The sequence below is a fragment of the Periplaneta americana genome, chromosome 1 (assembly GCF_040183065.1).
Source record: "Periplaneta americana isolate PAMFEO1 chromosome 1, P.americana_PAMFEO1_priV1, whole genome shotgun sequence".
Classification (NCBI taxonomy): Eukaryota; Metazoa; Arthropoda; class Insecta; order Blattodea; family Blattidae; genus Periplaneta; species Periplaneta americana.
This window is the reverse complement of record NC_091117.1, coordinates 73,457,372-73,471,978: the sequence shown is the minus strand read 5'-3', so window position 1 is coordinate 73,471,978 and position 14,607 is coordinate 73,457,372. Positions and strand designations below refer to the sequence as shown.

At 33.4% G+C, this 14,607-nt stretch overlaps 1 protein-coding gene across 3 annotated transcripts in view; it reads left to right on the top strand.

Annotated features, from left to right (window-relative positions):
• The window catches only part of Pgant9 (polypeptide N-acetylgalactosaminyltransferase 9), a 1,578,943-nt gene that overhangs the window by 1,541,743 nt on the left and 22,593 nt on the right, over positions 1–14,607 (top strand). The window lies entirely within an intron of this gene.

Below are 14,607 nucleotides of genomic sequence, written 5' to 3'. Positions count from 1 at the left end.
TCGGTTTTATGTAGACCTAAGCCTAATACAAGATTACAATAGGCTCAGTAAAAATTAAAATATTACATACAAATTAGTAAAATTTAAATGCATGATATTTGTGTACTCTGTAAAAATTTTTGCTAAAGATCATGTATAGAAAATCAGAAGATTATGATTAGTTTTATGAAAACAAACATCAACCCTCAACAACAGACATGCATAATGTGAACTGTCAACACAGATGTGCGGTCTCTGATACAATTATTGTATTAGTATTGTTGTTGGCATAAGAATAAAGCAGTGGAAGTGAAATAACTTGAATGGTGTTGTTTTACATCCCTTCGCTTAATTTAACAAGCAGAGGTGTAATATATTGTAATATTTTATTTATAAAATCATAAATGCTCAATGTTGTGACAACTACTGCTTGGAAATACACGAGTACACATATAGACACATCTATCAAAACTCAGTATGTATTAATGTTCAGTTTTGAATGAAATATACATTTAATGCTTAAATGAAATAAAGCTGAAATAATATATTTTTAAAGGAAAAAATAGAAATATTCAAAACACTACTTTATATACAGTACACTTTCAATAGGCACTCTCAAGAATGAAATCTTGTTCACCTGCAGAGTCAACCTCAGTATTCTCATCCTCCATCCACTCAAGCATTCTCTCGTCAAAGTTTTCATCACTAACACTAACTTTTAGCGAAGGAACTTCTGTAGAATCTATTGTGAGAACAGAGAAAAACAGTCCATGGTCTACGAGACCGCTAGCAGTATACTACAGTGTAATATCTCCAGTATTACATGAAACAAATGAGTACTGGTAAGTGAACTGTGCCATCTGCTTCCCACCAGGAAGTACACAAGCATTCACATTTGTAAAGTGGCGGGAACCGGTTCATTTCCACATTTAAAATTTTGAATTGGTCTCAGAGACCACACCTCTGAGTTTGAGGGTTAAATTTTGAATAAATGAACAAACTCGTAATAAGAAAAAAATAATATTTTAATAAATAATTTACTTATGATTTCATTATTCTTGCTTCAATAAATTTAATGGAATGTCAGGGATAACTTATATATGCATTACAACTAAATTAATCTTATGCCATGCTTTTCTTTATTGAGGTTATGGCTACTCATTGTTTTCCAAACTCAAGTAAATTCCTAAATAGTGTCAAATTTTGGATTGATATTCACATTGTATGCAGGTAAAAATGGTAATTAAAATTAGATTGAAGCTTAAATTAACTTCAAAAGTATATTTAAAACTTTATATTTAGTCATAGAAGTATTTTTTTATTTGTAGTACCGGTAACCTTTATAACATGTAATATAAAATTTCACTTACACTTTGCACGAGATGTGGTTTTGGAGGTGGCGGGTACACTTCAGCACTTGTGTGGTGATTGAATGCAAATTTTGTTGTTACAGAGTAACAAATAGCGATATATTAACACCTCATATTTGCTTTATAGAAGTAACTTATAAATCTTTATCTTTCTGTGTACCTACCTAGCTTGATTAATAACAGTACATAATGGAAATTACATTGCTTTAATACAGTAGTATTTTTGAAGGTTGCAGGTAGTATTAGATTTATCTTATTATTATTATCATAAATAATTAGCACATTCTCTTATCATCGCAAGGGTGTCATGGCTAATGGAATTTTTTAGATTTTCTAAAACTGAAGAAAAACGCTTTGTCTTTCTGAGAAAGGAAATAATCGGTTTTCTTGCAGATCTTCTATTTCATTTGCTCCTTTTAGATTGGAATACCTCTTGAAAACGAAAGAAAAGTATCATCGAATTTTTTGTAGGGGCGGAGGCATTTGTCCCATTACTTTCTTCTGAATATACATCTGTTAATATATTCATAAGTAGGTACCCACTAGTGCAGTGGTTCGAAAACTAGGAGTCATGTAAAGAGCTGAGAGGGGGGGGGGGTCGTGAAATGATATACAAAATTTAAAAGAAAAAAGCTTTATTAAAATACACTTATAAAGGAAGAGACTAGTGAAGTGCTTTGTATGAAGTGCAACATTGTATGGGGCATTACGACGAAGTGAAGAGAAGCGAATAGAAGCATTTGAAATGTGAATATGGAGAAGAATGGAATGTGTGAAATGGACAGACAGAATAAGAAATGAAGCTGTGTTGAAAAGAGTGGGTAAAGAAGGAATGATTCTGTAACTGATCAGGAAGAGGAAAAGAAATTGGTTGGGTCACTGACTGAGAAGAAACTGCCTACTGAAGAATGCACTGGAAGGAATGGTGAACGGGAGAAGAGTTTGGAGCAGAAGAAGATGTCAGATGATAGACGACATTAAGATATGAATCATATGAGGAGACAAAGAGGAAGGCAAAAAATAGGAAAAGCTGGGTTTGCAGTGAAAGACACTAAAAAAAAAACAAATTTTATTAATGTGATAAATGTGCCTATTTTTTCCCTCACTTCAGAAATTAGCTTTAAAATCTGGATTCTATATTCGATACACACATAGTGATATCACTTTCAAGTTTGAGATTTCTCATCTTTGTTTTGATGGCAATCATTGACAAGAAACTTATTTTGCATAAAATACAAGGTGGGCAGAATGAACTCATGATTTTGACTTGCATAATACCCATCTGATAGTTGGAATGGATTAAAGCTAGACATGGCATAACGTTGGTCAAGATATACCATTTAAAGTTAGAGTATCAATTTTTTAGGTTTACATGATAACGATTTCTGTTTTGTTATAAATCTGAATTATTTCAGTAAATGTACTGAATAAACATGTCTCGTTGGTCAGCAAAACATCGGATTCACTATTGAAACATTTAAAAAAATGGAGACTCAGTGGTAACACAGCAATTGAAGGGTTCAGAACCATAGTGGGCCAAGCGCCATTTACTAAAACTGCAGAAAACAAGGGTTAAAATGAAGTTATTATAATTCAATGGAAACACATAGCAAGTAATATAAAGTATACACATTCAAACTAAATGATATGTCAATCTTCATTAAACTATGGTATTCACTTAACTTTAATCCTTGCTTTCTCCGTTTTTAATAAATGGCGTTTGGCCCACTATGGCTCTGAACCCTTCAATTATTCAAGCGACATTTCAGTGTTGCAAGACATGGAAGAGTTACCAATCACAACACAATCAATAACTGGAAATTACGAACGACAGCTTCTGCAAGAGATGACAAACCTGCAGGTAGAGCTCGAATTGTGCGTACACCAGAGAATATCGAAAGAGTGTGCAGTCCAAAATGATCTGCATGTCGACAAGCTGTTACTCTTAACATATCCAACAGGTCTCTTTGTCGGATATTGCACACAGACTTGAATTACCATCCATACACAATTGAAATAGTGCAAGAGTTGTCAGAACATGACTTCATCTCAAGAATGGAATTTTGCAATGAATTTATTCATTTAATGAACAAAGACACAGGGATTATTCGTCACTTAATAATGTCGGACGAAGCCCACTTTGAATTGTCTGGTAGTGTAAATAAACACACCATGCAATACTGCTTGTGACTTTTTTTGCTACTGCTTGTCATGGAAAATATGACTCGGGTGAGAGAGTGGACGACACCTGGTGGGCGTTATTTTCACGAGTCAACTTTGAATTTTTGCTCTGTAAAAATGGCAAACTTGTGGCTTTTAATTGATTGGTATTTCAATAAATGTTAATGGCAGGTTACTAAGTAGTAAAGATTTCAAAATCATGAGCTCATTTTGCCCCACCTTGTATGAGGTTGCAAATGTTATAAAAAATTTAAGAGCTTAAGCATGCATTCTTTTAATTCATTATTGATCTGCAATCTATAAAGAGCCTAGTTTCAACATTCCATTACTAGGTACGATATGTACATATTTAAACGAATTTTTCCTTTATATATTTGTAATTTCAGTCAGTTGAACACAACTGTCTAAAAACGGATTTAGTATCCATCGGTGACTAGTATTCTTTTGAGTATCTTCCGGAAAATACTAAGAAAAAACCGTTGTTTAGAATTGTGCAAACATAATTGTATGTTCTCAAAAATAAACTTCGTCTATTTGTCATATCATACTTAGCTAAATTTTCCATGAGTTTTTAATGCACTGGAATGCATCAGATTCCTTTTGTCAGTTGATGTTGACCAGAAATCAAGTTTCTTTATAAATTCTTTGGTTTTATCACCAGTGGCGGCTCGTGGGTATTGAATTAAGGGGGGCTGCATACAAAAATAAACCAAGCAACTTACTTTATTTAAAGATTAGTTCCATCCGCCTTGTCTTGTAGGTTGCAAACTTTTGAATCATCATCTTATTAAAATCCGATATGTTGTTTAACATAATCTTTACAATGGAAAACATAGCTAATGCGGTCAGTCTCTCTTCTCTCATCGTATTTCTAAGATAGGATTTTACTCTCTTCACACACGAAAAGCAACGTTCTGGTTGGGAAGTTGTCATTGGTATGGTGATAGCTATGCGTAGTAGTTTCACAACTTCTGAAAATGAGGCCTGCAAGTTCTCGGATAGAAGAAACTGCAAGAGCTTGACTGCGTCACTGATATTTCTGAATTCTTGTTTCTGATACAACACAGTGAGTTCCGTTTTTGGTTTGTCTTTATCGAGCACTGGGAAAAGCTTCACACATACATTTAGGTCCTTTTCAGGAAATGAGCTTTTGTAGCATTCAAATTTTTTTTTGACACAGAAGAGAAGATAATATCAGAAGATCTATGAACTGGAATCGAGTGTTAGCTTGTGTGATAATAAAGTCACACACTTCCTTGGCTGCCGCAACCCTTGTCTGAGTCCCTTCGACCTTACGACGCTTTTTAGTGTTTTCATTTTCACAGATCTCGCTGCTCAAGTGTGCACTGTTCCGTATTGTCTGTATGGCATTAACAAAACTTGATATGCAGAGTCGGTCTCGGTAGCATAGTCGGTTGCGGGTTCGATCCCGGCCCAAGTCAATGGCATTTAAAAGAATCCTGTGGGACAAAATTCCGCCACACTGGCGACGCTGATATAACCTCTGCAGTTGCGAGTGTCTTTAAATAAACCATAATTTAATTTTTTATATGCAGATTTGAACCTTAGAAATATCTAACTGGCGATGTTGTAGTTGGTTGTATAATATATCTACATGATACATCAATAAATGAAAAAAAAAAAACTGAGCCAGAAATTGAATTCAGGATCTTCAAGAGGACGCACCAGGGCGCTTGCCTCATTTATTGTGATGTTAGATGTTTCAGATTCCATTATGGTTTGAAAACATTCTAGCAGTGGCTCCTTCTTCTCATGAACAACATTTACTGTTCTTATTTAAAACTCCATCTTGTTGTCCCAGCTGATGGAATTATCTTTCGAACACATTAATTTAATATGGGCTGTGTGGAGATCGAGAGAAGAAAGCAGGGATACTGGATACATTAGCAAAAAATATGCGAGCTTTGTAGGCTATTTTGTTTAGCGGCTCTTTCCATTATGAGATTCAACTGATGGGCACTTAATTTCACATTTCCCCTGCATTGTTAAGGTATTGAACTGAATAGACTGCAAATATTGTACAGAATTAAACATTGTCGCACTTGTTATGTTCGCAACGTTAAATAAAATGTATTTAAAACTGCGCGCTACTGACAAACTGCTGCAAATTCTGCAGCGCCTGGAAACTCTGGATTCACGGCAAGGGGCTAGCAGGGGAAAGGGTAAAACTAACGCGCAAAGCTTCCGAGACGAGACTGGCAGCTCCAGGGGAGGAAGTGGCTTCACCCTATAGTCCTTGTCACTGGTTTCGCTCAGGCAGCACCAGGGGAGGAAGTGACTTCACTAACGATTGCGTGCATGTCAATGAGAGCGAAATTAAAAAAAAAAAATTCGACCCGCTAAATAGAGACTGTATAATAAATGTATTTTACAACATAAAAGGAGACAAGAGCCACAAATGTCTGGGGGTGCTGCAGCTCCGCAGCCCCCCTTCGAAAGCCGCCCCTGTTTGTCACTAACTGTTGTTGTGTTAACATCTTGTCCTATTCAAAGTGTTTCAGTGTTCGAAAATATAAGCAAATTGACCTACCAGAAAGGATGTTCATGTAATATTTCGTGTTATTGCACTGCATTCTTCTATTTTGGTCGTTCTTTGGGCGATATCCACTAATTTGAGTAAAATAATAGTCGTTTTCAATGTTACAGGGATTTATATTTTTGAATGGAGTTAAGTATCCTACCAATTTGGTATTGGGAGTCTCATACAGAAGTCTCACCCAAGAGTGGGTCGCATCTCTAAAAAGTTTGAAAACCACTGCACTAGTGCATAGTGTTCTCTAATTAATTTTTTTGACAATTTATATCCATTCAGAGCAAACAGGGATTTATAAATCTGAACTCCAATGATTACTCGTTTTTATGTAGGCTACATAACACTGATTCGAAATGAAGTATGAAATCAAATCTTTGTGATTTATCAGGCATTTACATTTGCAATTAAATATATCATACAGCCTGTATTAAATAAGCTATAATATTACAGCAAAGTAAATTCAGGAGGCTGTTTTGCAATAAACGACTATTACCTAGATCAATTGCACTTATAACAAGACCTACTTGAGAAGTCATTACCGATATGCTGATAATTTTCTTCCAATGAAAACATAGTTATGAGTTGGCTTCAGTCTTGAATGTTTAATATACATTTTCACGTAGACCTGTAGTGTATTGTAACTACTAAAACATAACATGTTTCCATTGTAATGTATTGTTGAAGGCTGATTTATAAATAATCTATTTGTCATATATATTCCAGGTCAGTTTGTCCACTTTATATTGTCCACAGTAATATAGTTCATCTTCATTTGGTACACGGACATTTTGTCCACTTTTTTTTGTCCATAAAAATTCGTCCATTTTAAATATTGTAGGTCCACAATTATTTTGTCAGTTTTCTTTGATCCACATTTTTTGTCTATTTTTTTCTGAAATCCATTTAAAATTTTGTCTGTACAACTAAATACAAGAGTTGAATTGCAGTTAATAGAAAACAATTTTCTCATTATTAATGTGCTTTCTTACAGTTTCCATGTAGTGAAATCTAATTTAATCTGTATGCCAGAACTCTTAATGAGGAATCAAACTTATACAGTATAATTTCAAAGATATTATAGTGGCATATTTACTTCCTTCATCTAAAGGCAAGGATAAAATTGTTATAACAATTAGATATATCAGTTCCACTCATTCAGCAAAAATGGAGAGCAATCGTATTTGCGGTGCGAAAATCGTGATATATGTATTGCTCGTTGTGTCACAAATGGGAATATACATGTTTGTACTCATATATTTAAGGAAGGTAAAAACATACACAAGTTGGGAATAGAACTGAAGGTGCAAAAAACGTTGTGTCAGGAATCAAAAGAAGGGCCGAGCAACACCCAAATGAATCTCCAGTAATAAGGGAAGAAATTCATTCCATTGAAGATCAGGAAATACTAGTGAATTTACCAGAAAAAAATTAATCATTACATACTGTCAACAGAACATAAAATGTGCTCGATTTATATTTGCATGTCATCAATTACAGATTAAAATTGTGCAATACCGAAGACAGGGATGAAGAGAGAAGTAGGAAATAATTAATATGTTATTTAAATTTTTCTTTATTTCTTTCTAAAATTAAATTTGTAGTTAATTTCATTGTATAGTCAACTCCGGATATAGAGTACCTCTGCGGACTTGCATATTCATTCACTATATCCGAAGTGTCTCTCCCCTAACCTTAAATGACAGGAATGAATGAAATTGTTAAAAAGAAAATAAAACACTACACAGTAAGTAAAATATTTCATTTTTGTGGAATGGATTGCACTGTATACTGTTACTCACAGTTGATTTACTTAAACTATACTGTCGACCCATGTCCGCTTGTGAAAGACCACATTTAGTGTCACTTATAATATTCATCTTATCTTCCAAAGAAAACACTTTTCGTTTCGACATTTTTATATAGTAAGCCTACATTGACTGTTCGAACACTGATCAGGTAGAAATGACGAATGCTTTTATGGTGTGACTGCATTCTCGGCCTTGGAATTTCTCAGATCACTTAATGGAAACTGAGAGGGGTTGCTGGAGTTTGAAAGCCACCGGAATCTTACCTTCATTTATGCTCTGGACTTAATGTCCATCCCCTTTCATTTTCCATTGTTTGGATGTTACTCGTCATAATCGAAATATTTCTGAGAACAGAAGGCAACCCTTTGACGGAGGAGGATTAGAAATAACAGTAGAATAGTGTGCCTGAGAACAGAATGGCAACCCTTCGATGGTGGAGTGAGGCAAGATCGTTATGCATTGCCTGGATTTACAGTATAGCTCATTGTCTAGGAATCACTAATCCTACTTTTGTCCTTTGACTAAAGGGGTAAGAAACTTAGAATATTGTTCTCAACACATTCTTTCCATTTTATATAGTAAGAAGGTCTGACTTCAAACAAGAATTTGTCAGGATACAATTCTTGTAACTTCAATTTTTAAAGTTCACTGTAACCGAAGCAAGGGTTCACTATAAACGAAAATATTAATGTACTTTTTAATGTATGCGAATCGGGACCAACGATTTAGGTTCACTATAGCCGAATGTTCACTATAACCGAGTTCACTATATCCAGAGTCGACTGTATATGACTGAAATAAAATAGCCTAATATAATTCTGTAAATAATATATTAATCCTACAATGTATCAAAAATATTGTGGACTAAAAATTATATATATAATGAACAAAAATGCCTGAGGAAATATCAGTATGGTGGACGAAATCATACACTGAACAATTTTTGTAAGTTGACATAAGTAGATGGACAGAATTGTTATGGACATAAAATTACTGTGGACCAAAATCTCAACTGGACGAAAATTTGTGGTGGACGTAAATACTGTGGATGCAATGTCACTGACAATCAGTCTGGGAATCGTCATATACATCGACATGATCTAACATGCTATTAATCTGCAGTAGTAGTAATATGTAATGAATTTTCAATATTCTCACCAAGCGCAAGCTATCAGCATTTCTCAAAATAATTGTATTGTATTAAGAAAACTTTTAACTAAAAGTGGATATTTCATTCAAACTTCTAATACTAACTTCATATTTTGGTGTTCTGATATGGTACCACATTTTACGATCATACAAGACAATATACACGATGCTAAATTGGTAACCTGTTCATTATAACACCCTGAATTTTGTAGAACATAATTTGGCAAAGGTATGCAACTAATATGTTAATAATTTTCTTAACAGGCTATCTGCATTAAACATAGTACACAAAAAAGTTGCAAGGTAATGCCTGTTACCTGGTAAACAAATCAGTGTTCCTCGAATATCTTATTCCATCTTGTATTTCCTCACCACATCTTACCCATTCAATTTTATTTATTGTAAGGAAATCAAAGTACAAGTATTTTCAGCTATAGTAAAAATGTTTTATACACAGGATTATACTTCAAGTCAACATCCGCATAATATTTTCAGTATTCAAAATTCCCAAAATAACATTACAGTGCTTGCACATCACCGTAACCCTTAAAAATACATAAAATATAAATAAAAAAAACATAAGATTTTCATAACTGTATTTAGGATGTAACTAAAAAATATGTCAAAATTTTCGAAGTATATTCCTCTCACACAGAGAATGAAAAAATGTTACATGAACATTGGCCCGGAAATGCTTTATTTCCTTGTTACAGCCCTTTTTCTACAACCCTATTTACATTGTATGATGCCGTACATTTTGAATTAAAAATAGTATACCACTTGGAAATCAGTCTTACAAGAAGAGCTCAAATTGGCCACGTTAGCACGGATACATATACCAACCTGCCATGGCATTGAATCCAGGATGTGCTGATGTATCCGTGGACAATGTTGTATTGTCTTGTAGCCTTCCAAAATATGGGCTCGAAGGACTCTCTTCATCTTGCACCAGTGTTGCATACATGAGCTCTTTGAAATTACCCTAAAATAAAAGTCTAGTGGGTTTAGGTCTGGATAGCATGGAAACCAAGGAATTGATGCACCTCTACCTATCCCTCTTGTCAGGAATCCTTTGAATGGTTTGTCCAACAATGTGTCAACAGCGCAACTGTGTTATTACATGATAGCTGTGATGCCATACCACCTGAAACAATACCTAGTGCATCAATAGATGCAAAGATAATGCATGTATCCATTTTGAGCACTTCCTGCAAGACAAGTTGTATGATATTTTTGTTTAAAATGTACTGCATCATACAACCTAGGCAGGGTTGTAGAAAAAAGGGCTATAAGAAGGAAACACAGTATTTCCGGACCAATATTCGTATAACATTTTTTCATCCTCTGTGTGAGAGGAATGTACCCTTAAAATTTTGACATACCTTTTAGTTACACCCTGTATATAGCCAGACTCAGAACATATAAATTATAAAACTTTACTAAAAAAATTTGCAAATTTCATGTAAATGATGTGCAGCCTATATTTTTTTAATTATGTTTTAAGTATTTGTTTTTAAATATTCTCCATTTATTTGCTATTTAGAGAAATAATGTAAAAACTGACTCCTAATAGAGGAAATCCTGTCATGTCTTTGATACCATCAGTACTACATGTTACTTATGAGCCTAAACTATTTTATGTAAACCTTACTGTAAATATCTCTCTCTTAGATAACCTTGTAAATTATAAAATTCTATTTGTTATGTCATTGAGTAATCTCATTTGCATATGAATCAGTAGTTTCCTTCTAACCTAAGAATTAGCTAGTTTGAAATTTATTTTGAAAAATAATACCTATTCACGTTACCTTTCAAATTTGTCCATTACATTTTGTCTGATTAGGTTAATCTTCAAAATGTGCACAGTATGTTAGACCACAGTACTATTACTTCAGAAAATATTAGTACCAGTATGTGCAGACACACACTTTTCAACTAAAATTTATAAAAACATAAGGGGCCTGACAATATGTGTATTTTAATATGTGTGCTCCTTGTTTCAGCATGGACTGAAGTATGCTCTGTTGGTAACACCGTACTAATCTGGGAAGGGTAACATTGTTTAGGTCTGCTTTGTACTTCCATGTACTCATTTGTAATTTACATACAACCCTATTCCAGAGTAGTTTTATCTTATTTTAATTCAGACTTTTTTTATTCATACCTACTATCCTAATGTGTATGGACTGAATGATTAAATAAAATTCTTATTATGTCTTTGAAGGGGTGTACACCTTTGAGTGCTGAAAAATTGATGAAATTCTATATATATATTTTCAATAATGAATAACTGTGTAACCATGAAATCTAGTTCACCGCTGTGGAGTAATGGTTAGCAGGTCTGACAGTGAAGAAAGTGGGCCTGGGTTCAAATCCTGGTTAGGACAAGTTATCTGGTTGGATTTTTTTCTGACGTTTTCCCTCAACCAATTGAAGCAGAATTGCTGGGTAACTTTTGGCATTGGACCTCGGACTCATTTTGCCATCATTAATACACATATCATCATCTATACCATAGCTTGGGTTAAGTTAATGGTGTGGCGTGCTGTATTTATATATATATATATATACATATACATATACATACATACATACATACATACATACATACTATTTCTGCAATTGTATTCTATTTTCAGATTTAGTGACATTTTTACCATTACTGGTAATTATCAATACAAAATGGCACCCATAACTTGTGTTTACTAAAATGGTTTCCCTGAAACTCAAACAGTTTTTCAGATATTGCAGTAAAATTTTGCATGCAACTGTGTTTCATACTTGTGAACACACCTACCTAAAATCATTGGTTAAACATTGTTTTGTAGTTTAAAAATTGACCTTGAAGTATAAATTGAAATAAAAAATATTTCTACTGAAGATATTTCAAAGATTGTAGTTGATGTTGTTCATATGACATTCAGAAATAAATAAAAAAAATAATCCTCAGAAATACTGATATTTGTGGAAATTACCTGGAAACATTTCAATGCAAGAAATGTAGCTCCATTTTGTATTGCTAATGTAATGGTAGTAGTTGAACCTGAAAATAATATACAATTGCAGAAATAGCGTACCTAAGCATATAAAATTTCAAGGTTATGGAGTTATTCATTGGTGAAGGAAAAAATATTGAATTTCTCCAATTTTTCAGTACCGGTACTCAGAGCTGTTTGTCTCCCCTTAAATGAAAACTGACTGACATAATGTGCTAAATGGTTTGTTTTAAAAGTACTGTTTTCTTCAGTGCTTACGGAATATTATATCCAGTAAATGTTTTGAATATATTAATATGGTTATGAAAAGTATATGGAGGTACAATGAAAGACTAATACAATATCTGCATGCATAAAAGAACTTTATGTGTATTTTAACATAGCTGTCTAGATATTTGGAACAATTTCTGGCATGACTATCAATTTCAACTAATAATTCTTCTTGGATTTTCTTCATCAAAATTATGATTGCAATATTTTATGTGCTTATGTGATTTTACTTACAAAATCGTTGTTTGATTTTCTGAACAAAATTTTTCCAAATGTCTGTAGCTACATGTCACTTATCAATTTTCCATATTTTATGTCATATTTCTAATCAAAATGCTTTTGCTATAAAACTGTGAATCCTTCATAGTCATCACTGTAGGACAGGCCTGTAATGTTTTGTGCAATGCCGTAAAGGAAAGATAATATTGCATTTACAGACCATTTAAAAGGAATTTAAATTTGCTCTGTTTGTTGTGTTTCTCATTCAATTTGCACATTGTAAATACCAGAGTGGTTTGCACAAACACTTGTTTTGTTTAAAAGTGAGAGTCATTTTTGTTCCAATGTTCTAAGTGTGTGGCCATTGACTACGAAAATTATAATTTAAGGCTTTTGGATTTCAGTACAGCAGTAGAAACGAGGACAATAAGAAATACAGTGAAACCTCTGTAAGATGCTCTTCAAGGGACTGCATAGAAATAGCGTATTAAAGGGACCACATATTAGCGAGAGTGGGTCATTTTTGGATTTTTTAAATTTTAACACAAAGATATGAATCAGCATAAACATTTGTTGAAGAAATTTAAAGATTAAATAATGTAATTATGCAGGATTAAAGGTTATTTTATTTTCTTTTCGTTCAGAAAATGTCGGAACAAATACACTGTCTTATCAATTAAAGTGCCGCTTTATTAGAAAAGTAAAAAATTGTTTTCTGTCTTGCACTTAATCCAATACTATGAATAATTGCATTTTCCAAACGATTTAAATCGAAAGTGACATCAGTAATTTGACTACTAGAAACATTAATGAATCTACGAATCACAGACTCCACGGCAAGGGGTTCGTTGCGAGAAGGATTTGGAATGTCTACAGCTTTCACTTCCTCTTCATCTAGTCATCACTGACAATGCGATTTAAAACTGCCAGCAAGAAGGAAAGGCTCTGAATACAGTAGTCTTGCAGGGACAGGTACTCAAGGTTCACATTCCATTCTATTGTATTCACCAATATGCAGACGCTAGCAGTAAATGTAGAAGTCCAGGGAAATGTTCTCAGTATCCTTTAAAGTACGATATTTTAGAATTTTCAGTGTATTAAATGGGATGATGAACGTATTAAGCTGTGGATTTTGGGTGGTTTTATATAGGGATGTCAAGGGGCCAGACGAAAAGAGTATAATGTGGGATAGCATAACAAACAGGCGTGTATTATCGAGGTTTCACTGTATTTAATGGAACCAGGCGACATTGTTGTCTGTTGCAACAAATTTTTAAAGAACAATGACAAAAATGAGGGAATTAGGAAGACCTATAATATTTTTTTTAGATGAAATTATTTTAGTGTACTTCTGTATTTTACGTTCATATATTCCTTTAGTTGAATTTGTTTTTGTCAACTTAGTTCTGAAACGTCTTATACAGTAGCTCTGCCTCAAAGTAGAGGTGGTCAGAGCATTTGAAATTTCAACTGGAAGTTTCCTTCTGTATGAAAAATAGAGTATACTGTGTGGAAGCTACATGTGCAGAACTCAAATTCGGAGTAATAGAATTTAAATTGAGGATATTAACTTGCACTATTGGGAGTTCTCTTCAATAAATAAATTATAAAGTCTTTTATGTAACATTATTTTTATTGAAGGTATGTATTTACAATGCTTCTATTAAACCTAAAGGCTATATTCTCATTTGTTGCTTTACCCAAAATAATCTTCTAGACACGATCATTTCAATTGCTAATGTGCATTTATCCTTCAAGGTTATAGCTCTTTGTATTTTTAATTGTAAAAACAATTTTATTTAGTTAAAGAATTTGCTATTTGTTTGAAATTAATGGCCACACACTACTTTCATACAGTGTAATTTTCTTTAATTTTACCCTATTTCATACGATTAATATTTAAATTCTTCCGAAAAAGTAAATGCTCACATTTAATCTTCTTTTGTGATATTGCAACCCGTTCTTCATGAAGTTAAGCTTAAATGCACTAGGTGCAGGCGCAATACTGTTCTTTTATTACCTTTTCTTGTTTCTTGCTATGTGTTACTTTTCTGTTTCTATTTCAGTTCATTTTACTTATA